Source organism: Coregonus clupeaformis, chromosome 14 (genome assembly GCF_020615455.1).
Source record: "Coregonus clupeaformis isolate EN_2021a chromosome 14, ASM2061545v1, whole genome shotgun sequence".
In the NCBI taxonomy this organism is placed as follows: domain Eukaryota; kingdom Metazoa; phylum Chordata; class Actinopteri; order Salmoniformes; family Salmonidae; genus Coregonus; species Coregonus clupeaformis.
In genome coordinates, this window is record NC_059205.1 from 8,461,427 (window position 1) to 8,487,084 (window position 25,658).

The following is a 25,658-nucleotide window of genomic DNA, read 5'->3' on the forward strand; positions in this document are numbered from 1 at the left end:
TGTACCTATGATGAAAATTACAGACCTCTCTCATCTTTTTAAGTGGGAGAACTTGCACAATTGGTGGCTGACTAAATACTTTTTTTCCCCACTGTAGCTCATCTGCATCTCTATATATTGTATACAGCCTTATAATCTCCACCCGGCACAGCCAGAAGAGGACAGGCCACCCCTCAGAGCCTGGTTCCTCTCTAGGTTTCTCTATAGGTTCCGGCCTTTCTAGAGTTTTACCTAGCCATCGTGCTTCTACATCTGCATTGTTTGCTGTTTGGGGTTTTAGACTGGGTTTCTGTATAAGCACTTTGTGACATCTGCTGATGTATAAAGGGCTTTATAGATACATTTTGATTTTATTAGTATAATTGAAATGATAATCTGTATACCTGTTTTATCCATTCTCCTTCACACAGCAACACACAGTTGTGACACAGTTCTCAATAATTGATGCCAAACAGCCTTATGGGTAACTATTAATTCCTGGGGCCTGGTTAAATCAAATCAATTTGTATTTGTCACATGCGCCGAATACAACAGGTGTAGACCTTACAGTGAAATGCTTACTTACAAGCCCTTAACCAACAATGCAGTTTTAAGAAAGAATACCAAAAAAATCACACAAAAAAAACACAATATAAAATCATATGAAATAAAAGTAACAAATAATGAAAGAACAGCAGTAAAAATAACAATAGCGAGGCTATATACAGGGGGTACCGAGTCAATGTGTGGGGGCACCGGTTAGTCGAGGTAATTGAGGTAATATGTAAGTGTAGGTAGAGTTATTAAAGTGACTATGCATAGATAATAAACAGAGAGTAGCAGCAGTGTAAAAGAGGGGGGGCAATGCAAATAGTCTGGGTAGCCATTTGATTAGATGTTCAGGAGTCTTATGGCTTGGGGGTAGAAGCTCTTTAGAAGCATCTTGGACCTAGACTTGGCGCTCCGGTACCGCTTGCCGTGCGGTAGCAGAGAGAACAGTCTATAATTAGGGTGGCTGGAGTCTTTGGCAATTTTTAGGGCCTTCCTCTGACACCACCTGGTATAGAGGTCCTGGATGGCAGGAAGCTTGGCCCCAGTGATGTACTGGGTCGTATGCACTACCCTCTGTAGTGCCTTGCGGTCGGAGGCCGAGCAGTTGCCATACCAGGCAGTGATGCAACCAGTCAGGATGCTCTCGATGGTGCAGCTGTAGAACCTTTTGAGGATCTGAGGACCCATGCCAAATCTTTTCAGTCTCCTTAGGGGGAATATGTTTTGTCGTGCCCTCTTCACGACTGTCTTGGTGTGCTTGGACCATGTTAGTTTGTTGGTGATGTGGACACTAAGGAACTTGAAGCTCTCAACCTGCTCCACTACAGCCCCGTCGATGAGAATGGGGGCGTGCTCGGTCCTCTTCTTTTTCCCTGTAGTCCACAATCATCTCCTTTTGTCTTGATCACGTTGAGGGAGAGGTTGTTGTCTCTGACCTCCTCCCTATAGGCTGTCTCGTCGTTGTCGGTGATCAGGCCTACCACTGTTGTGTCATCGGCAAACTTAATGATGGTGTTGGAGTCGTGCCTGGCCATGCATTCATGAGTGAACAGGGAGTACAGGAGGGGACTGAGCACGCACCCCTGAGGTGCCTCCGTGTTGAGGTCAGTGTGGCGGATGTGTTGTTACTTACCCTTACCACCTGCGGGCAGCCCTTCAGGAAGTCCAGGATCCAGTTGCAGAGGGAGGTGTTTAGTCCCAGGGTCCTTAGCTTAGTGATGAGCTTTGAGGGCACTATGGTGTTGAACACTGAGCTGTAGTCAATGAATAGCATTCTCACATAGGTGTTCCATTTGTCCAGGTGTGAAAGGGCAGTGTGGAGCGCAACAGAGATTGCTTCATCTATGGATCTGTTGGGGCGGTATGCAAATTGGAGTGGGTCTAGGATTTCTGGGATAATGGTGTTGATGTGAGCCATGACCAGCCTTTCAAAGCACTTGATGGCTACAGACGTGAGTGCTACGGGTCGGTAGTCATTTAGGCAGGTTACCTTAGTGTTCTTGGGCACAGGGACTATGGTGGTCTGCTTGAAACATGTTGGTATTACAGACTCAGACAGGGAGAGGTTGAAATTGTCAGTGAAGACACTTGCCAGTTGGTCAGCGCATGCTTGGATAACACGTCCTGGTAATCCGTCTGGCCCTGCAGCCTTGTGAATGTTGACCTGTTTAAAGGTCTTACTCACAACGGCTACGGAGAGCGTGATCACACAGTCATCCGGAACAGCTGATGCTCTCATGCATGTTTCAGTGTTACTTGCCTCGAAGAGTGCATAGAAGTAATTTAGCTTGTTTGGTAGGCTCGTGTCACTGGGCAGCTTGTGGCTGTGCTTCCATTTATAGTCTGTAATAGTTTGTAAGCCCTGCCACATCCGACGAGCGTCGGAGCCGGTGTAGTACGATTCGATCTTAGTCCTGTATTGACACTTTGCCTGTTTGATGGTTCGTCGGAGGGCATAGCGGGATTTCTTATAAGTTTTCGGATTAGAGTCCCGCTCCTTGAAAGCGGCATCTCTACCCTTTAGCTCAGTGCAGATGTTGCCTTTAATCCATGGCTTCTGGTATGTACGTACGGTCACTGTGTGGACGACGTCATCGATGCACTTATTGATGAAGGCAGTGACTGATGTGGTGTAAATGTATGCACTCACTAACTGTAAGTCGCTCTGGATAAGAGCGTCTGCTAAATGACTAAAATGTAAAATGTAATGTGTACTCCTCAATGCCATCGGAAGAATCCCGGAACATATTCCAGTCTGTGCTAGCAAAACAGTCCTGTAGCTTAGCATCTGCTTCATCTGACCACTTTTTTATTGACCGAGTCACTGGTGTTTCCAGCTTTAGTTTTTTCTTGTAAGCAGGAATCGAGAGGATAGAATAATGGTCAGATTTGCCAAATGGAGGGCGACGGAGAGCTTTGTACGCGTCTCTGTGTGTGGAGTAAAGGTGGTCTAAAGTTTTTTCCCCTTTGGTTGCACATTTAACATGCTGGTAGAAATGAGGTGAGACGGATTTAAGTTTCCCTTCATTAAAGTCCCGGCCACTAGGAGCGCCGCCTCTTGGTGTGCGTTTTCCTGTTTGCTTATGGCCGTATACAGTTATTTTGAGTTTGGTCTTAGTGCCAGCATCGGTTTGTGGTGGTAAATAGACAGCTACAAAGAATATAGATGAAAACTCTCTTGGTAGATAGTGTGGTCTACAGCTTATCATGAGATACGCTACCTTTGGCGAGCAAAACCTCGAGACTTCCTTAGATATCGTGCACCAGCTGTTGTTTACAAATATACATAGACCGCCACCCCTTGTCTTACCAGAGGATGCTGTTCTATCCTGCCGATACAGTGTATAACCCGCCAGCTGTATGTTATTCATGTCTTCGTTCAGCCACGACTCTGTGAAACATAAGATATTACAGTTTTTAATGTCCTGTTGGTAGGATATACGTGCCTGTAGTTCGTCCACTTTATTATCAAGCGATTGTAAGTTGGCCAATAGTATCGATGGCAAAGGTAGATTAGCCACTCGTCGCCGGCTCCTTACCAGGCACCCCGATCTCCTTCCGCGATATCTCCTTTTCCTTTCTACTGCGAATGACGGGTCCTGTCGGGTGTCTGGAGCAAATCCCTCTCGTCCGACTCATTAAAGAAAAATTATTTGTCCAGTTCAAGGTGAGTAATCGCCGTCATAAGAGACGGTAGCAGCAACATTACGTACAAAATAATTTACAAACAATGCGAAAAAACACACAATATAGTGATTATGCCACTGTTTGTTATGTTTCCAAACCCTCCTAAAATGTAGGACCTAAGACATTGGGCTTAATTCAGTCAAACACACATTGCTGTATCCACATTTCCTATGGTCATATAAAATCTCACTTTATGTATTTATATATATATATATATATATATATATATAATACTACCAGTCAAAAGTTTGGACACACCTACTCATTCAAGGGTTTTTCTTTATTTTTACTGTTTTCTACATTGTAGAATAATAGTGAAGACATCAAAACTATGAAATAACACATATGGAATCATGTAGTAACCAAAAAAGTGTTAAACAAATCAAAATATATTTTACATTTGAGATTCTTCAAATAGCCACCCTTTGCCTTGATGACAGCTTTGCACACTATTGGCATTCTCTCAACCAGCTTCATGAGGTAGTCACCTGGAATGCATTTCTATTAACAGGTGTGCCTTCTTAAAAGTTAATTTGTGGAATTTCTTTCCTTCTTAATGCGTTTGAGCCAATCAGTTGTGTTGTCACAAGGTAGAGGGGGTATACAGAAGATAGCCCTATTTGTTAAAAGACCAAGTCCATAATATGGCAAAAATAGCTCAAATAAGCAAAGAGAAACGACAGTCAATCATTACTTTAAGACATGAAGGAACATTTCAAGAACTTTGAACGTTTCTTCAAGTGCAGTCGCAAAAACCATCAAGCACTATGATGAAACTGTCTCTCATGAGGACCGCCACAGGAAATAACTTCCCATATATACAATTATCTTTGAAACCCAAATCAGTGAAAGATATGTCTTTTTTCATTAGAGTTACCAGCCTCAGAAATTGCAGCCCAAATACATTCTTCACAGATTTCAAGTCACAGACACATCTCAACATCAACTGTTCAGAGGGGAGTGATGGAATGCTGCATCAGATGACCTGGCCTCCACAATCACCCGACCTCAACCAAATTGAGATGGTTTGGGATGAATCAGACGGCAGAGTGAAGGGAAAGCAGCCAACAAGTGCTCAGCATATGTGGGAACTCCTTTAAGACTGTTGGAAAAGCATTCCAGGTGAACCTGGTTGAGAGAATGCCAAGAGTGTGCAAAGCTGTCATCAAAGCAAAGAGTGGCTATTTCAAGAATCTCAATTATAAAATATATATTTTACATTTTACTACATGATTCCATATGCGGTATTTCATAGTTTTAATGTCGTCACTATTATTCTGTAATGTAGAAAATAGTAAAAAATAAAGAACTTTATTTTTGACTGGGACTGTATATATATTCCTAGTACTTCTGACTTTAGACCTATTTCTAAAAGGTGCATTTTCTGACAAGATTTAAAAACCTTGATAATCCCCTTCTTATAAAAACGTGACCATTTTGATGTATCTATTTATTCACATTTTTACCACAGTGAACTAACTCATTGATGCTATGACAGTAATGCCAATGCTCATCGATATGTCTATTAAAGACTTAAGATGAAAAGGGAAACATAAAAGGAGGATGAAACTCGGTACAGAAAGAGGAAATAACTTCCCATATCTAACATTATCTTTGAAACCCAAATGTCTTTTTTCCTTTCATTTATCCAATTCAAAGTGAGAACAGCTTTATCGATCGCGGATTACAATTACACACGTCTGGCTCCTAGAAATGACTGATCAATACATGACAAATACACAGCACGGTAAAACACGCCATGAATACAATTATAACATATTGACAGGTTGCTACTGAAATATCTTAAGGCCCTTTTGTGACACAAGTGGAAAACTATAGGAAAAAGCCTATCACGCCATAAATACATTGTAATGTATTGACATTTTGCCATTGAAATGTCCTGTTTTTAGGGCGGCCCTTATTTGACACAAGTGAAACGTAATTGAAAAAGCCCATCTCAGGCTGTGATTGCAGGTTGTCAGGTTGAATTGCCACTCTCCCACTGCAGACAACATGGATGAATCAGACAAATTACATTTCCTAGAAATACCAGAGGACTCAGCACTGCTGTGTTTACTGTCAGTCAATTACTGCAGGGACTTACTCCCTCCCTCCCTCCCTCAGCCTCTCTCCTCCCTCCCTCCCTCCCTCCCTCCCTCCCTCCCTCCCTCCCTCCCTCCCTCCCTCCCTCCCTCCCTCCCTCCCTCCCTCCTTCAGCCTCTCTCCTCCCTCCCTCCCTCCTTCAGCCTCTCTCCTCCCTCCCTTTCTCCTTCAGCCTCCCTCCCTCCCTCCCTCCCTCCCTCCCTCCCTCCCTCCCTCCCTCCCTCCCTCCCTCCCTCCCTCCCTCCCTCCTCCCTCCCTCCCTCCCTCCCTCCCTCCCTCCCTCTCTCCTTCAGCCTCTCTCCTCCATCCCTCCCTCTCTCCCTCCTACATTCTCTCTCCTCCCTCTCCTCTTCAGCTTCACTCCTCCCTACCTCCCTCCCTCCTTCAGCCTCTCTCCTCCCTCCCTCCCTCCTTCAGCCTCTCTCCTCCCTCCCTCCCTCCTTCAGCCTCTCTCCTCCCTCCCTCCCTCCTTCAGCCTCTCTCCTCCCTCCCTCTCTCCTTCAGCCTCCCTCCCTCCCTCCTTCAGCCTCTCTCCTCCCTCCCTCTCTCCTTCAGACTCTCTCCTCCATCCCTCCCTCTCTCCCTCCTACATTCTCTCTCCTCCCTCCCCTCTTCAGCTTCACTCCTCCCTACCTCCCTCTCTCCCTCCTTCAGCCTCTCTCCTCCCTCCCTTCCTCCTTCAGCCTCTCTCCTCCCTCCTTCTGCCTCTCTCCTCCCTCCCTCTCTCATTCCGTCTCTCTCCTCCCTCCCTCCCTCCCTCCCTCCCTCCTTCAGCCTCTCTCCTCCCTCCCTCTCTCCTTTTTACTTCCTTCTTTGCCTGTCTTCTCGTTCTAATCTAACTCTTGTGTGTTGGTCTCTCCATCTTTCCCCTGTGTTATTCTCTCCATCTTTCCCCTGTGTTAGTCTCTCCATCTTTCCCCTGTGTTGGTCTCTCCATCTTTCCACTGTGTTGGTCTCTCCATCTTTCCCCTGTGTTAGTCTCTCCATCTTTCCCCAGTGTTAGTCTCTCCATCTTTCCCCCGTGTGTGTTGGTCTCTCCATCTTTCCCCTGTGTGTGTTGGTCTCTCCATCTTTCCCCAGTGTTAGTCTCTCCATCTTTCCCCTGTGTGTGTTAGTCTCTCCATCTTTCCCCTGTGTGTGTTGGTCTCTCCATCTTTCCACTGTGTTGGTCTCTCCATCTTTCCCCTGTGTTAGTCTCTCCATCTTTCCCCAGTGTTAGTCTCTCCATCTTTCCCCCGTGTGTGTTGGTCTCTCCATCTTTCCCCTGTGTTGGTCTCTCCATCTTTCCACTGTGTTGGTCTCTCCATTTTCCCCTGTGTTAGTCTCTCCATCTTTCCCCAGTGTTAGTCTCTCCATCTTTCCCCTGTGTGTGTTGGTCTCTCCATCTTTCCCCTGTGTGTGTTAGTCTCTCCATCTTTCCCCTGTGTGTGTTGGTCTCTCCATCTTTCCCCTGTGTTATTCTCTCCATCTTTCCCCTGTGTTAGTCTCTCCATCTTTCCCCTGTGTTGGTCTCTCCATCTTTCCACTGTGTTGGTCTCTCCATCTTTCCCCTGTGTTAGTCTCTCCATCTTTCCCCAGTGTTAGTCTCTCCATCTTTCCCCTGTGTGTGTTAGTCTCTCCATCTTTCCCCTGTGTGTGTTGGTCTCTCCATCTTTCCCCTGTGTGTGTTAGTCTCTCCATATTTCCCCAGTGTTAGTCTCTCCATCTTTCCCCTGTGTGTGTTGGTCTCTCCATCTTTCCCCAGTGTTAGTCTCTCCATCTTTCCCCTGTGTGTGTTAGTCTCTCCATCTTTCCCCTGTGTGTGTTAGTCTCTCCATCTTTCCCCTGTGTGTGTTAGTCTCTCCATCTTTCCCCTGTGTGTGTTAGTCTCTCCATCTTTCCCCTGTGTTAGTCTCTCCATCTTTCCCCTTTGTGTGTTGGTCTCTCCATCTTTCCCCTGTGTTAGTCTCTCCATCTTTCCCCTGTGTTAGTCGCTCCATCTTTCCCCTGTGTGTGTTAGTCTCTCCATCTTTCCCCTGTGTGTGTTGGTCTCTCCATCTTTCCCCTGTGTGTGTTGGTCTCTCCATCTTTCCCCTGTGTTAGTCTCTCCATCTTTCCCCTGTGTGTGTTGGTCTCTCCATCTTTCCCCTGTGTTAGTCTCTCCATCTTTCCCCTGTGTGTGTTGGTCTCTCCATCTTTCCCCTGTGTTAGTCTCTCCATCTTTCCCCTGTGTGTGTTGGTCTCTCCATCTTTCCCCTGTGTTAGTCTCTCCATCTTTCCACTGTGTGTGTTAGTCTCTCCATCTTTCCTCAGTGTTAGTCTCTCCCTCTTTCCCCTGTGTGTGTTAGTCTCTCCATCTTTCCCCTGTGTGTGTTGGTCTCTCCATCTTTCCCCTGTGTGTGTTGGTCTCTCCATCTTTCCCCTGTGTTAGTCTCTCCATCTTTCCCCTGAGTTAGTCTCTCCATCTTTCCCCTGTGTTATTCTCTCCATCTTTCCCCTGTGTGTGTTGGTCTCTCCATCTTTCCCCTGTGTTGGTCTCTCCATCTTTCCCCTGTGTTAGTCTCTCCATCTTTCCCCTGTGTTAGTCTCTCCATCTTTCCCCTGTGTTATTCTCTCCATCTTTCCCCTGTGTGTGTTGGTCTCTCCATCTTTCCCCTGTGTTAGTCTCTCCATCTTTCCCCTGTGTGTGTTGGTCTCTCCATCTTTCCCCTGTGTGTGTTAGTCTCTCCATCTTTCCCCTGTGTTAGTCTCTCCATCTTTCCCCTGTGTGTGTTAGTCTCTCCATCTTTCCCCTGTGTGTGTTAGTCTCTCCATCTTTCCCCTGTGTGTGTTGGTCTCTCCATCTTTCCCCTGTGTGTGTTAGTCTCTCCATCTTTCCCCTGTGTTGGTCTCTCCATCTTTCCCCTGTGTGTGTTGGTCTCTCCATCTTTCCCCTGTGTGTGTTGGTCTCTCCATCTTTCCCCTGTGTGTGTTAGTCTCTCCATCTTTCCCCTGTGTTAGTCTCTCCATCTTTCCCCTGTGTGTGTTGGTCTCTCCATCTTTCCCCTGTGTGTGTTGGTCTCTCCATCTTTCCCCTGTGTTAGTCTCTCCATCTTTCCCCTGTGTGTGTTAGTCTCTCCATCTTTCCCCTGTGTGTGTTAGTCTCTCCATCTTTTCCCTGTGTGTGTTAGTCTCTCCATCTTTCCCCTGTGTTGGTCTCTCCATCTTTCCCCTGTGTTAGTCTCTCCATCTTTCCCCTGTGTGTGTTAGTCTCTCCATCTTTTCCCTGTGTGTGTTAGTCTCTCCATCTTCCCCTGTGTTAGTCTCTCCATCTTTCCTCTGTGTGTGTTAGTCTCTCCATCTTTCCCCTGTGTGTGTTAGTCTCTCCATCTTTCCCCTGTGTGTGTTGGTCTCTCCATCTTTCCCCTGTGTGTGTTGGTCTCTCCATCTTTCCCCTGTGTTAGTCTCTCCATCTTTCCCCTGTTTGTGTTGGTCTCTCCATCTTTTCCCTGTGTTAGTCTCTCCATCTTTCCCCTTTGTGTGTTGGTCTCTCCATCTTTTCCCTGTGTTAGTCTCTCCATCTTTCCCCTTTGTGTGTTGGTCTCTCCATCTTTCCCCTGTGTGTGTTGGTCTCTCCATCTTTTCCCTGTGTTAGTCTCTCCATCTTTCCCCTCTGTGTGTTGGTCTCTCCATCTTTCCCCTGTGTGTGTTGGTCTCTCCATCTTTCCCCTGTGTTAGTCTCTCCATCTTTCCCCTTTGTGTGTTGGTCTCTCCATCTTTCCCCTGTGTGTGTTAGTCTCTCCATCTTTCCCCTGTGTGTGTTAGTCTCTCCATCTTTCCCCTGTGTGTGTTAGTCTCTCCATCTTTCCCCTGTGTGTGTTAGTCTCTCCATCTTTCCCCTGTGTTAGTCTCTCCATCTTTCCCCTTTGTGTGTTGGTCTCTCCATCTTTCCCCTGTGTGTGTTAGTCTCTCCATCTTTCCCCTGTGTTAGTCTCTCCATCTTTCCCCTGTGTGTGTTAGTCTCTCCATCTTTCCCCTGTGTGTGTTAGTCTCTCCATCTTTCCCCTGTGTGTGTTAGTCTCTCCATCTTTCCCCTGTGTGTGTTGGTCTCTCCATCTTTCCCCTGTGTGTGTTGGTCTCTCCATCTTTCCCCTGTGTGTGTTAGTCTCTCCATCTTTCCCCTGTGTGTGTTAGTCTCTCCATCTTTCCCCTGTGTGTGTTAGTCTCTCCATCTTTCCCCCTGTGTGTGTTAGTCTCTCCATCTTTCCCCCTGTGTGTGTTGGTCTCTCCATCTTTCCCCTGTGTGTGTTAGTCTCTCCATCTTTCCCCTGTGTGTGTTAGTCTCTCCATCTTTCCCCTGTGTGTGTTAGTCTCTCCATCTTTCCCCTGTGTGTGTTAGTCTCTCCATCTTTCCCCTGTGTTAGTCTCTCCATCTTTCCCCTGTGTGTGTTGGTCTCTCCATCTTTCCCCTGTGTGTGTTGGTCTCTCCATCTTTCCCCTGTGTGTGTTAGTCTCTCCATCTTTCCCCTGTGTGTGTTGGTCTCTCCATCTTTCCCCTGTGTGTGTTGGTCTCTCCATCTTTCCCCTGTGTGTGTTGGTCTCTCCATCTTTCCCCTGTGTGTGTTAGTCTCTCCATCTTTCCCCTGTGTGTGTTAGTCTCTCCATCTTTCCCCTGTGTGTGTTAGTCTCTCCATCTTTCCCCTGTGTGTGTTAGTCTCTCCATCTTTCCCCTGTGTGTGTTGGTCTCTCCATCTTTCCCCTGTGTTAGTCTCTCCATCTTTCCCCTGTGTGTGTTAGTCTCTCCATCTTTCCCCTGTGTTAGTCTCTCCATCTTTCCCCTGTGTGTGTTAGTCTCTCCATCTTTCCCCTGTGTGTGTTGGTCTCTCCATCTTTCCCCTGTGTTAGTCTCTCCATCTTTCCCCTGTGTGTGTTGGTCTCTAATTTTTTTTTAATTGTGTAATCTTTGTTTTTAAGGGGGTAGATCAGCTTAATATTGCAGATAGATTGTAACTTCCATCAATGTAATTGTCTGCATCACTTCCAATCCCCCATGTTTTTTTTATATATATATACATACACATACACATATATATATATATACATATACACTGCTCAAAAAAATAAAGGGAACACTAAAATAACACATCCTAGATCTGAATGAATGAAATAATCTTATTAAATACTTTTTTCTTTACATAGTTGAATGTGCTGACAACAAATCACACAAAAATTATCAATGGAAATCAAATATATCAACCCATGGAGGTCTGGATTTGGAGTCACCCTGAAAATTAAAGTGGAAAACCACACTACAGGCTGATCCAACTTTGATGTAATGTCCTTAAAACAAGTCAAAATGAGGCTCAGTAGTGTGTGTGGCCTCCACGTGCCTGTATGACCTCCCTACAATGCCTGGGCATGCTCCTGATGAGGTGGCGGATGGTCTCCTGAGGGTTCTCCTCCCAGACCTGGACTAAAGCATCCGCCAACTCCTGGACAGTCTGTGGTGCAACGTGGCGTTGGTGGATGGAGCGAGACATGATGTCCCAGATGTGCTCAATTGGATTCAGGTCTGGGGAACAGGCGGGCCAGTCCATAGCATCAATGCCTTCCTCTTGCAGGAACTGCTGACACACTCCAGCCACATGAGGTCTAGCATTGTCTTGCATTAGGAGGAACCCAGGGCCAACCGCACCAGCATATGGTCTCACAAGGGGTCTGAGGATCTCATCTCGGTACCTAATGGCATTCAGGCTACCTCTGGCGAGCACATGGAGGGCTGTGCGGCCCCCCAAAGAAATGCCACCCCACACCATGACTGACCCACCGCCAAACCGGTCATGCTGGAGGATGTTGCAGGCAGCAGAACGTTCTCCACGGCGTCTCCAGACTCTGTCACGTCTGTCACATGTGCTCAGTGTGAACCTGGTTTCATCTGTGAAGAGCACAGGGCGCCAGTGGCGAATTTGCCATTCTTGGTGTTCTCTGGCAAATGCCAAACGTCCTGCACGGTGTTGGGCTGTAAGCACAACCCCCACCTGTGGACGTCGGGCCCTCATACCACCCTCATGGAGTCTGTTTCTGACCGTTTGAGCAGACACATGCACATTTGTGGCCTGCTGGAGGTCATTTTGCAGGGCTCTGGCGGTGCTCCTCCTGCTCCTCCTTGCACAAAGGCGGAGGTAGCAGTCCTGCTGCTGGGTTGTTGCCCTCCTACGGCCTCCTCCACGTCTCCTGATGTACTGGCCTGTCTCCTGGTAGAGCCTCCATGCTCTGGACACTATGCTGACAGACACAGCAAACCTTCTTGCCACAGCTCGCATTGATGTGCCATCCTGGATGAGCTGCACTACCTGAGCCACTTGTGTGGGTTGTAGACTCTGTCTCATGCTACCACTAGAGTGAAAGCACCGCCAGCATTCAAAAGTGACCAAAACATCAGCCAGGAAGCATAGGAACTGAGAAGTGGTCTGTGGTCACCACCTGCAAAACCAGTCCTTTATTGGGGGTGTCTTGCTAATTGCCTATAATTTCCACCTGTTGTCTATTCCATTTGCACAACAGCATGTGACATTTATTGTCAATCAGTGTTGCTTCCTAAGTGGACAGTTTGATTTCACAGAAGTGTGATTGACTTGGAGTTACATTGTGTTGTTTAAGTGTTCCCTTTATTTTTTTGAGCAGTGTATATACACATATACACACATACATACCCACATACATACATACATACATACATACATACATACATACATATTCTTTAAAAAATATATATTCCCCTTTATTACTTTCCAACCCCACCACCCTTTCCCTAATTGGAGTAAACTAGTGAACAACAATGCTTAGGCCTCTACTTCCAGCTTATACTTACTATCTACATTTTATGGACACATTCAATTTTACAATAATTATATTTTATTTGTTTTTGCTCCTGATCTTCTTCTACTCTCAACCTCTCTGATTCATTTTCATGATGTCCATCCGGTTTGCTTCTATATGCCATATCTTTATAACTGTGCTCTTTCACAAAAGCTCCCAACCTACAACCTATATACTTATTATGGACACAGTATGCTTACATTATTAGTTATCTTGTTATTATTTGTTGTTAGTTGTTATTAGTCCCATCCTTCAACTCCATTCAACACCACCCATCTATCTCTTAACACCATCCATATAGGATTTCTATTTGCCATACATTTTTCAACTGTACTGTGATGTTTTACAAAAGTTCTGAACCTTTCTATTCTCATTGTTTCTACAGATTGTGAATTGAAAATAAACATTTTTGCTAAAAGTATTATTATGTTATTGATCGATTGACTATGACTTTTCAGATCACCCAGTAATGCTATCTGCAAGGTTAGCTCCAGGTAAATATTGCAATCCTTTAGCCATTCCTGGACCTGTGTCCAAAAACAAGCTACAAATGGACAGTACCAAAACAAATGATCTAATGATTCTGTCTCTTCGCAGCAAAATCTGCAGAGTTGGGAAGATTGTATCCCCCATATAAATAACATTCTATTGGTAGCAAGAATTTTATATAATAATTTAAATTGAAAGATTCTAATTTTTGAATCCGGTGTCGTTTTGCGTATCAGTTCATAAACACTATGCCATGGGATCGGTACGTCAAATATCTCTTCCCAACTATTTTGCAATCTATATGGGACGGCTGTCAATCCTTTGGTCCTTAAATGAAACTGGTATACTTTTTTATTTATCACAGTTTTCCTTAACCAATTATGTTCTTTAATGCAAGGCCGACAGACAAGTTCCTTACTTTCTCCCCCTTCTACTTTCCTCTTCCATTTTTGCGGTAAGGCTGCAATTATTTGGTTGTAATTTTGGGTAGAGCAGACATTTCTATATGTTTTTGTTAGCTGCATGTGCGACATAACTCCACCAGTCCTACCGATGATATCATTTACGAAGATTATACCTTTTTTAAACATTTTGTAAAAACAAAAGTTTTTTTGTCAATTAGTATATTTGAGTTTAACCACAATATTTGTTGCATTATTTGTTCTGTCGTTTCTGGAGGATTAAATTGAAATTGCAACAAACTTTCTATGGCTTGTTTTAGAAATAGTGATATTTGGGAGATGATTTCCTTTTCAAATAACTGTAAGTGAGAGGTTGTAATCTGAATAAAGGGAAAAAGGCCATTCTTGAACATTGGGTGAGACAATCTTACTAATTTGCTAGAAAATCTCTACAATTAGCTTCAGTTAGAGGAGATGGAGGCGACTGAAACGATAACATATGCTTAAAGTATTTTGTTTCCTCCTTCAAAATATCATTTGGTGAATCATGGGTGTCTCCGTCAATTGTAACCAGTTTCATAAAATAATTTTTGGTAGCATTCCTATGTTGAAGATTAAAAAATAATTTGGTGCATTTTTCCCCATATTCCATCCAGTTTGCTTTATTTTTATAATATATTACACTTGGATCTTTCTTGAATAAGTTTCTCCATTTCTTTTTGTCTCTAATTTATTCTGAGCCTCTATGTTACAGTTTTTATTGCCATCTATCTGTTCTGTTAGACTTTCTATTTCCTTTGTTAATAGAAACTCTTTTGACCTGAATTGTTTTTGTTTTCGAGATGAGTACTGAATTGCATGGCCTCTAAAGGCACATTTAAAGGCGTCCCATACAATAAGGGGATTTGCTGTACCTATGTTATGTTGGAAAAAGTCAGTTATAAATTCCTTTGTCTTAGTTAAAAATAAATTATCATCCAATAGGCTTTGATTACATTTCCAATATCCTCTCATCTTTCCCCTGTGTGTGTTAGTCTTGATGAATCACTGTGTTCTCTCTCTTTCTCTAACTCTCATTCTTGTCATCTTTTGCCTCTCTTCTCATTCTATCCATCTTGCTCTCCCCATGCGTCTTCACTGGGTCAGAGAGTTGTGGACTGCTATTCTTGTGAACTCAGCAGGAGGTGTAGGGGAGAGGAACAGAGAGGAGACTACAGTCTTATGGCACCAGCCAGTATGATGAGAGAGAGAGAGAGAGAGAGAGAGAGAGAGAGAGAGAGAGAGAGAGAGAGAGAGAGAGAGAGAGAGAGAGAGAGAGAGAGAGAGAGAGAGAGAGAGAGAGAGAGAGAGAGAGAGAGAGATCCTTTTAATCCAGATAGCGAATCACCCAAGTGTCAAGCCTCCTGCCCGGAGAGAGAGAATCACTATACTTTATTATAAATCAAAGTTCTTCCAGAGTTTTTGTAGAATCAAGATTGACTTTATTACAATTCAACAAAGCCGGGCTGGTCTGCAGAGTAGCCTCCCTTCTCTCTCTCTGCTCCCCATCTATATAGTCCCATTCACATCCCTCCTAGCCCAAAACCCCTCCCTCTTCAGTTTCCTGCTCTCTATCGCTCCGCTCACTCCCTTTGTCTATGATGGCGGCTAAATTCAACTTTTATTCAGTTCAGAATCAATAGTAATACAATCAATCAATCCCTTATCTTGCAAAAACACTCATGTTTAGTTTAAACTCTGTTCAACCCCAGCTCTCCTGAGCTTGACCTGAAGATTGATTGTTGGACATGACAGGTTCACACTTAATCTTTCAAACATACCCAAACCTACTCCTCTTCCCTCCCGTCATGCTGTAATTACTCATGACTAGTCTAAACGCTGTTCAACTTTGGCTCCGCTCTCAGAACCTTTGTTTGAGGAGAGATGCATTAGGCAACAGTCTGGTTTCAGTCTCTGATAAGGTAAGACAGCCATGGATTTAGGTAAGAGCGAGCAATTTGACCCTAGGTCAGATTCCCACTTCACACACACACACAATCTTGCCTAGCAACAGAGAATCCTCACTATATGTTCGTCACGTCTGTGATTTATCTTTGGTTATCCAATAGTTTACTAAAATATATCATCTGAACAAGAGGAATGCCTGGATAAGAGCGTCTGCTAAATGACTAAAATGTAAATGTAATAATACTGTTCATTGACTATAGCTCAGCATTCAACACAATAGTACCCTCCAAGCTCATCATTAAGCTCGGGGCCCTGGATTTGAACCCCGCCCTGTGCAACTGGGTCCTGGACTTCCTGACGGGCCGCCCCCAGGTGGTGAAGGTAGGAAACAACACCTCCACTTCGCTGATCCTCAACACTGGGGCCCCACAAGGGTGTGTTCTCAGCCTCCTCCTGTACTCCCTGTTCACCCATGACTGCGTGGCCAAGCACGCCTCCAACTCAATCATCAAGTTTGCAGACACAACAATAGTAGGCCTGATTACCAACAATGACGAGACCGCCTATAGGGAGGAGGTGAGAGCTCTGGGAGTGTGGTGCCAGGATAATAACCTCTCACTCAATGTCAACAAAACAAAGGAGATGATCGTGGACTTCAGGAAACAGCAGAGGGAGCACGCCCCTATCCACATCGACGGGACCGCAGAGGAGAAGGTAGAAAGCTGCCAGTTCCTCAGCGTACACATCACTGACAATCTGAAATGGTCCACCCACACAGACAGTGTGGTGAAGAAGGCGCAACAGCGCCTCTTCAACCTCAGGAGGCTGAAGAAATCTGACTTGGCACCTAAAACCCTCACAAATGTTTTCAGATGCACAATTGATAGCATCCTGTCGGGCTGTATCAACGCCTGGTACGGCAACTGCACCGCCTGCAACCACAGGGCTCTCCAGAGGGTGGTGCAGTTTGCCCACCACATCACCGGGGGCAAACTACCTGCCCTCCAGGACACCTACAGCACCCGATGTCACAGGAATGCCAAAAAGATCATTAAGGACAACAACCACCCGAGCCACTGCCTGTTCACCCCGCTATCATCCAGAAGGCGAGGTCAGTACAGGTGCATCAAAGCTGGGACCGAGAGAATTAAAAACAGCTTCTATCTCAAGGCCATCAGACTGTTAAATAGCCATCACTAGTTGGCTTCCACCCGGTTACGTAACCCTGCACCTTAGAGGCTGCTGCCCTGTATACATAGACATGGAATCACTGGCCACTTTAAAAATGGAACACTAGTCACTTTAATAATGTTTACATATTTTTGCTTTACTCATCTCATATGTATACACTGTATTCTATTCTACTGTATTTTAGTCTATGCCACTCCGACATTGCTCATCCTAATATTTATATATTCATTCCATTCTTTTACTTTTAGAATTGTGTGTATTGTTGTGAATTGTTAGATATTACTGCACTGTTGGTGCTAGAAACACAAGCATTTCGCTACACCCGCAATAACATCTGCTAAACATGTGAATGTGACCAATAAAATTAGATTTGATTTGAATACCCTATAATGACAAAGCGAAAACAGTTTATTCGAAATGTTTGCACATTTATTTAAAATAAAACAGATACCTTATTTACATAAGTATTCAGACCCTTTGATATGAGACTCGAAATTGAGCTCAGGTGCATCCTGTTCCAATTGATCATCCTTGAGATGTTTCTACAACTTGATTGGACATGTGGTAAATTCAATTGATTGGACATGATTTGGAAAGGCACACACCTGTCTATATAAGGTCCCACAGTTGACAGTGCATGACAGAGCAAAAACCAAGCCATGAGTTCGAAGGAATTGTCCTTAGAGCTCGGAGACAGGATTGTGTTGAGGCACAGATCTGGGGAACGGTACCAAAAAATGTCTGCAGCATTGAAGGTCCCCAAGAACAAAGTGGCCTCCATCATTCTTAAATGGAAGAAGTTTGGAACCAGCAAGACTCTTCCTAGAGCTGGCCGCCCGCCCAAACTGAGCAATCGGGGGAGAAGGGCCTTGGTCAGTAAGGTGACCAAGAACCCGATGGTCAGTCTGACAGAGCTCCAGAGTTCCTCTGTGGAGATGGACAATCATCTCCAGAAGGACAATCATCTCTGCAGCACTCCACCAATCAGGCCTTTATTGTAGTGTAAAAGGCACATGACAGCCTGCTTGGAGTTTGCCAAAAGGCACCTAAAGGACTCTGACCATGAGAAACAAGATTCTCTGGTCTGATGAAACCAAGATTGAACTATTTGGCCTGAATGCCAAGCGTCACGTCTGGAGGAAACCAGGCACCGCTTATTACCTGGCCAATACCATCCCTACGGTGAAGCATGGAGGTGGCAGCATCATGCTGTGGGGATGTTTCTCAGAGGCAGGTACTGGGAGACTAGTCAGGATCGAAGGAAAGATGAACGGAGCAAAGAACAAAGAGATCCTTGATGAAAACCTTCTCCAGAGCGCTCAGGACCTTAGACTGGGGCAAAGGTTCACCTTCCAACAGGACAACTAACCTAAGCACACAGCCAAGACAACACAGGAGTGGCTTCGGGAAAAGTCTCTGAATGTCCTTGAGTGGCCCAGCCAGAGCCTGGACTTGAATCTGATCGAACATCTCTGGAGAGACCTGAAAATAGCTGTGCAGCGACGCTCCCCACCCAACCTGACAGAGCTTGAGAGGATCTGCAGAGAAGAATGGGAGAAACTCCCCAAATACTGGTGAGCCAAGCTTGTAGCGTCATACTTAAGAAGACTCAAGGCTGTAATCGATGCCAAAGGTGCTTTAACAAAGTACTGAGTAAAGGGTCTGAATACTTATGTAAATGTGGTTTTTCAGTTATTTTTTTAATACCTTTTTTAAAATGTCTAAAAAAACTGCTTTTGGTTTGTCATTATGGGGTATTGTGTGTAGGTTGATGAAAAAAACAATTTAATCAATTTTAGAATAATGTTGTATCGTAACAAAATGTGGAAAACGCGAAGGGGTCTGAATACTTTCCGAATGCACTGTATGTTATGTATAATTATCTTCTCAGTTATGTTTGAACACAGATAGCAGGTTAGGCTGTTGTTTCTTCTTCCATTTACAATGGGCTGTTAAGCTGAGATTGGATTGGGTTGAGGAAGCATCACAACCTGCTGACGGGAGGGAAGCAGCTTTTTATAGTTAATCTCTCTTTTCTTTCTGCTTGTTGTGCATTCTCTCGTTCTCTACAGACACACTGCGTACGTAATACATCTCACATGCATGCAGGGCACGTGGGTGTGCACACATTTTACATTTTAGTCATTTAGAAGACGCTCTTATCCAGAGCAACTTACAGGAGCAATTAGGGTTAAGTGACTTGCTCAAGGGCACGTCGACAGATCTTTCACCTAGTCGGCTCGGGGATTAGAACCAGCGACCTTGCGGTTACTGGCACAACGCTCTTAACCACTAAGCTACCTGCCGCCACACACACACACACACACACACACACACACACACACACACACACACACACACACACACACACACACACACACACACACACACACACACACACACACACACACACACACACACACACACACACACACACACACACACACACACACACACACACACACACACACACACACACACACACACTCTCATACTCACCCCCCCCTCCCTCCCCCCATTCTCCGCATACACCACCACACCTCTCTCACTCGAATTCCTCCATTGCCTCCCTCTCCTCCCTCCATCCCTCTCCTTTGTTTCATTGGCCGTATCTCTGCTTCATTTACACTTGGACAGAGTGAATGTAAAACAGAGGGTGATGTATGAGCCGTCCTCCCCTCAGCAGCCTCCACTGGTGCACAGGCATGCACACATACACGTACACGCATACCGCATACATCAACCCCCTCATCACATACACACACACCACCGTCTATAATAAATACTGCCTCATCAAACTGCCTGCTGAGTTCAATCAGTGTCACTGTTTGGAATCAAAAAATATGCCCACTAATTGATACTGTTTAGTTGTTGTGTTTATCAAGTCCAGTACCATCTGTGTGACCAGTATGAAGACATTATCTGTAAAATATTAACACTTCCTGTATGTCTTGGGTTTTTAGACTACTGTAGTTTCACAGCATGTCCTAGAGTGCCCCCTAGTGCTATGTGCATGGAATTGGCTAAATATTAGGATTTGACATCCAATGGAATAGTCAATGTATTACCTTGAATTAATGTATGCTGCAATGTGTCGACGTAGTTGTCTGGTTTGGGTTTATTCCAAGCAGTGCATGCTCATGTAATATAATATGCAAGCAATGACACTAAATGCAGAAAATCATTTGGCTTTTTGTAGTCCTGTCTATGTCCACTGAACCCTTTTGTAGTCCTGTCTATGTCCACTGAACCCTTTTGTAGTCCCGTCTATGTCCACTGAACCTTTTAGTAGTCCCGTCTATGTCCACTGAACCCTTTTGTAGTCCCGTCTATGTCCACTGAACCTTTTAGTAGTCCCGTCTATGTCCACTGAACCCTTTTGTAGTCCCGTCTATGTCCACTGAACCCTTTTGTAGTCCCGTCTATGTCCACTGAACCTTTTAGTAGTCCCATCTATGTCCACTGAACCCTTTAGTAGTCCCATCTATGTCCACTGAACCCTTTTAGTAGTCCCATCTATGTCCACTGAACCCTTTAGTAGTCCCATCTATGTCCACTGAACCCTTTTAGTAGTCCCATCTATGTCCACTGAACCCTTTAGTAGTCCCGTCTATGTCCACTGAACCCTTTAGTAGTCCCGTCTATGTCCACTGAACCCTTTTGTAGTCCCGTCTATGTCCACTGAACCTTTTAGTAGTCCCATCTATGTCCACTGAACCCTTTTAGTAGTCCCATCTATGTCCACTGAACCCTTTAGTAGTCCCATCTATGTCCACTGAACCTTTTAGTAGTCCCATCTATGTCCACTGAAACTTTTAGTAGTCCCATCTATGTCCACTGAACCCTTTTAGTAGTCCCATCTATGTCCACTGAACCCTTTTAGTAGTCCCGTCTATGTCCACTGAACCTTTTAGTAGTCCTGTCTATGTCCACTGAACCTTTTAGTAGTCCCATCTATGTCCACTGAACCCTTTTAGTAGTCCCGTCTATGTCCACTGAACCTTTTAGTAGTCCCGTCTATGTCCACTGAACCTTTTAGTAGTCCCATCTATGTCCACTGAACCCTTTAGTAGTCCCGTCTATGTCCACTGAACCTTTTAGTAGTCCCATCTATGTCCACTGAACCCTTTAGTAGTCCCGTCTATGTCCACTGAACCTTTTAGTAGTCTCATCTATGTCCACTGAACCTTTTAGTAGTCCCGTCTATGTCCACTGAACCTTTTAGTAGTCCCATCTATGTCCACTGAACCCTTTTAGTAGTCCCATCTATGTCCACTGAACCCTTTTAATAGTCCCATCTATGTCCACTGAACCTTTTAGTAGTCCCGTCTATGTCCACTGAACCTTTTAGTAGTCCCATCTATGTCCACTGAACCCTTTTAGTAGTCCCATCTATGTCCACTGAACCTTTTAGTAGTCCCATCTATGTCCACTGAACCTTTTAGTAGTCCCATCTATGTCCACTGAACCTTTTAGTAGTCCCATCTATGTCCACTGAACCCTTTAGTACATTTACATTTACGTCATTTAGCAGACGCTCTTATCCAGAGCGACTTACAAATTGGTGCATTCACCCTATAGCCAGTGGGATAACCACTTTACCAATTTTTTTTTTTTTTTTATTATTATTATTATTATTTTTTTTTTGGGGGGGTAGAAGGATTACTTTATCCTATCCCAGGTATTCCTTAAAGAGTTGGGGTTTCAAATGTCTCCGGAAGGTGGTGAGTGACTCCGCTGTCCTGGCGTCGTGAGGGAGCTTGTTCCACCATTGGGGTGCCAGATCAGCGAACAGTTTTGACTGGGCTGAGCGGGAACTATGCTTCCGCAGAGGAAGGGGAGCCAGCAGGCCAGAGGTGGATGAACGCAATGCCCTCGTTTGGGTGTAGGGACTGATCAGAGCCTGAAGGTACGGAGGTGCCGTTCCCCTCACAGCTCCATAGGCAAGCACCATGGTCTTGTAACAGATGCGAGCTTCAACTGGAAGCCAGTGGAGTGTGCGGAGGAGCGGGGTGACGTGAGAGAACTTGGGAAGGTTGAACACCAGACGGGCTGCGGCATTCTGGATGAGTTGTAGGGGTTTAATGGCACAGGCAGGGAGCCCAGCCAACAGCGAGTTGCAGTAATCCAGACGGGAGATGACAAGTGCCTGGATTAGGACCTGTGCCGCTTCCTGTGTAAGGCAGGGTCGTACTCTCCGAATGTTGTAGAGCATGAACCTACAGGATCGGGTCACCGCCTTGATGTTAGCGGAGAACGACAGGGTGTTGTCCAGGGTCACGCCAAGGCTCTTCACACTCTGGGAGGAGGATACAACGGAGTTGTCAACCGTGATGGCGAGATCATGGAACGGGCAGTCCTTCCCCGGGAGGAAGAGCAGCTCCGTCTTGCCAAGGTTCAGCTTGAGGTGGTGATCCGTCATCCATACTGATATGTCTGCCAGAAATGCAGAGATGCGATTCGCCACCTGGTTATCAGAAGGGGGAAAGTAGTAGTCCCATCTATGTCCACTGAACCCTTTAGTAGTCCCATCTATGTCCACTGAACCCTTTTAGTAGTCCCATCTATGTCCACTGAACCCTTTAGTAGTCCCGTCTATGTCCACTGAACCCTTTTGTAGTCCCGTCTATGTCCACTGAACCTTTTAGTAGTCCCATCTATGTCCACTGAACCCTTTAGTAGTCCCATCTATGTCCACTGAACCCTTTTAGTAGTCCCATCTATGTCCACTGAACCCTTTAGTAGTCCCATCTATGTCCACTGAACCTTTTAGTAGTCCCATCTATGTCCACTGAAACTTTTAGTAGTCCCATCTATGTCCACTGAACCCTTTTAGTAGTCCCATCTATGTCCACTGAACCCTTTTAGTAGTCCCGTCTATGTCCACTGAACCTTTTAGTAGTCCTGTCTATGTCCACTGAACCTTTTAGTAGTCCCATCTATGTCCACTGAACCCTTTTAGTAGTCCCGTCTATGTCCACTGAACCTTTTAGTAGTCCCGTCTATGTCCACTGAACCTTTTAGTAGTCCCATCTATGTCCACTGAACCCTTTAGTAGTCCCATCTATGTCCACTGAACCATTTAGTAGTCCCATCTATGTCCACTGAACCTTTTAGTAGTCCCATCTATGTCCACTGAACCTTTTAGTAGTCCCATCTATGTCCACTGAACCCTTTAGTAGTCCCATCTATGTCCACTGAACCCTTTAGTAGTCCCATCTATGTCCACTGAACCTTTTAGTAGTCCCATCTATGTCCACTGAACCCTTTAGTAGTCCCATCTATGTCCACTGAACCCTTTAGTAGTCCCATCTATGTCCACTGAACCCTTTAGTAGTCCCATCTATGTCCACTGAACCCTTTAGTAGTCCCATCTATGTCCACTGAACCCTTTAGTAGTCCCATCTATGTCCACTGAACCGTTTAGTAGTCCCATCTATGTCCACTGAACCCTTTAGTAGTCCCGTCTATGTCCACTGAACCCTTTTAGTAGTCCCATCTATGTCCACTGAACCCTTTAGTAGTCCCATCTATGTCCACTGAACCTTTTAGTAGTCCCATCTATGTCCACTGAAACTTTTAGTAGTCCCATCTATGTCCACTGAACCCTTTTAGTAGTCCCATCTATGTCCACTGAACCCTTTTAGTAGTCCCGTCTATGTCCACTGAACCTTTTAGTAGTCCTGTCTATGTCCACTGAACCTTTTAGTAGTCCCATCTATGTCCACTGAACCCTTTTAGTAGTCCCGTCTATGTCCACTGAACCTTTTAGTAGTCCCGTCTATGTCCACTGAACCTTTTAGTAGTCCCATCTATGTCCACTGAACCCTTTAGTAGTCCCATCTATGTCCACTGAACCATTTAGTAGTCCCATCTATGTCCACTGAACCTTTTAGTAGTCCCATCTATGTCCACTGAACCCTTTAGTAGTCCCATCTATGTCCACTGAACATTTTAGTAGTCCCATCTATGTCCACTGAACCCTTTAGTAGTCCCATCTATGTCCACTGAACCTTTTATTAGTCCCATCTATGTCCACTGAACCTTTTAGTAGTCCCATCTATGTCCACTGAACCCTTTAGTAGTCCCATCTATGTCCACTGAACCTTTTAGTAGTCCCATCTATGTCCACTGAACCTGTTAGTAGTCCCTGTCTATGTCCACTGAACCCTTTAGTAGTCCCATCTATGTCCACTGAACCTTTTAGTAGTCCCATCTATGTCCACTGAACCTTTTAGTAGTCCCATCTATGTCCACTGAACCCTTTAGTAGTCCCATCTATGTCCACTGAACCTTTTAGTAGTCCCATCTATGTCCACTGAACCTGTTAGTAGTCCCTGTCTATGTCCACTGAACCCTTTAGTAGTCCCATCTATGTCCACTGAACCTTTTAGTAGTCCCATCTATGTCCACTGAACCCTTTAGTAGTCCCATCTATGTCCACTGAACCTTTTAGTAGTCCCATCTATGTCCACTGAACCTTTTAGTAGTCCCATCTATGTCCACTGAACCTTTTAGTAGTCCCATCTATGTCCACTGAACCCTTTAGTAGTCCCGTCTATGTCCACTGAACCCTTTAGTAGTCCCGTCTATGTCCACTGAACCCTTTAGTAGTCCCGTCTATGTCCACTGAACACTTTAATAGTCCCGTCTATGTCCACTGAACCCTTTAGTAGTCCCATCTATGTCCACTGAACCCTTTAGTAGTCCCGTCTATGTCCACTGAACCCTTTAGTAGTCCCGTCTATGTCCACTGAACCCTTTAGTAGTCCCATCTATGTCCACTGAACCCTTTAGTAGTCCCATCTATGTCCACTGAACCCTTTAGTAGTCCCGTCTATGTCCACTGAACCCTTTAGTAGTCCCATCTATGTCCACTGAACCCTTTTAGTAGTCCCATCTATGTCCACTGAACCCTTTAGTAGTCCCATCTATGTCCACTGAACCCTTTAGTAGTCCCGTCTATGTCCACTGAACCCTTTAGTAGTCCCATCTATGTCCACTGAACCCTTTAGTAGTCCCATCTATGTCCACTGAACCCTTTAGTAGTCCCATCTATGTCCACTGAACCTTTTAGTAGTCCCATCTATGTCCACTGAACCCTTTAGTAGTCCCGTCTATGTCCACTGAACCCTTTAGTAGTCCCGTCTATGTCCACTGAACCCTTTAGTAGTCCCATCTATGTCCACTGAACCCTTTAATAGTCCCGTCTATGTCCACTGAACCCTTTAGTAGTCCCGTCTATGTCCACTGAACCCTTTAGTAGTCCCGTCTATGTCCACTGAACCCTTTAGTAGTCCCGTCTATGTCCACTGAACCCTTTAGTAGTCCCATCTATGTCCACTGAACCTTTTAGTAGTCCCATCTATGTCCACTGAACCCTTTAGTAGTCCCATCTATGTCCACTGAACCCTTTAGTAGTCCCATCTATGTCCACTGAACCCTATTAGTAGTCCCATCTATGTCCACTGAACCCTTTAGTAGTCCCGTCTATGTCCACTGAACCCTTTTAGTAGTCCCGTCTATGGCCACTGAACCCTGTAGTAGTCCCATCTATGTCCACTGAACCCTTTAGTAGTCCCATCTATGTCCACTGAACCCTTTAGTAGTCCCGTCTATGTCCATTGAACCCTTTAGTAGTCCCATCTATGTCCACTGAACCCTTTAGTAGTCCCATCTATGTCCACTGAACCTTTTAGTAGTCCCATCTATGTCCACTGAACCCTTTAGTAGTCCCATCTATGTCCACTGAACCCTTTAGTAGTCCCATCTATGTCCACTGAACCCTTTAGTAGTCCCATCTATGTCCACTGAACCCTTTAGTAGTCCCATCTATGTCCACTGAACCCTTTAGTAGTCCCATCTATGTCCACTGAACCGTTTAGTAGTCCCATCTATGTCCACTGAACCCTTTAGTAGTCCCGTCTATGTCCACTGAACCCTTTTAGTAGTCCCATCTATGTCCACTGAACC

General features: G+C 45.1%; 1 protein-coding gene across 2 annotated transcripts in view; it reads left to right on the forward strand.

Moving 5' to 3' along the window:
* Positions 1 to 25,658, forward strand: part of LOC121580672 (cAMP-specific 3',5'-cyclic phosphodiesterase 4B) — a 112,289-nt gene that overhangs the window by 21,842 nt on the left and 64,789 nt on the right. The window lies entirely within an intron of this gene.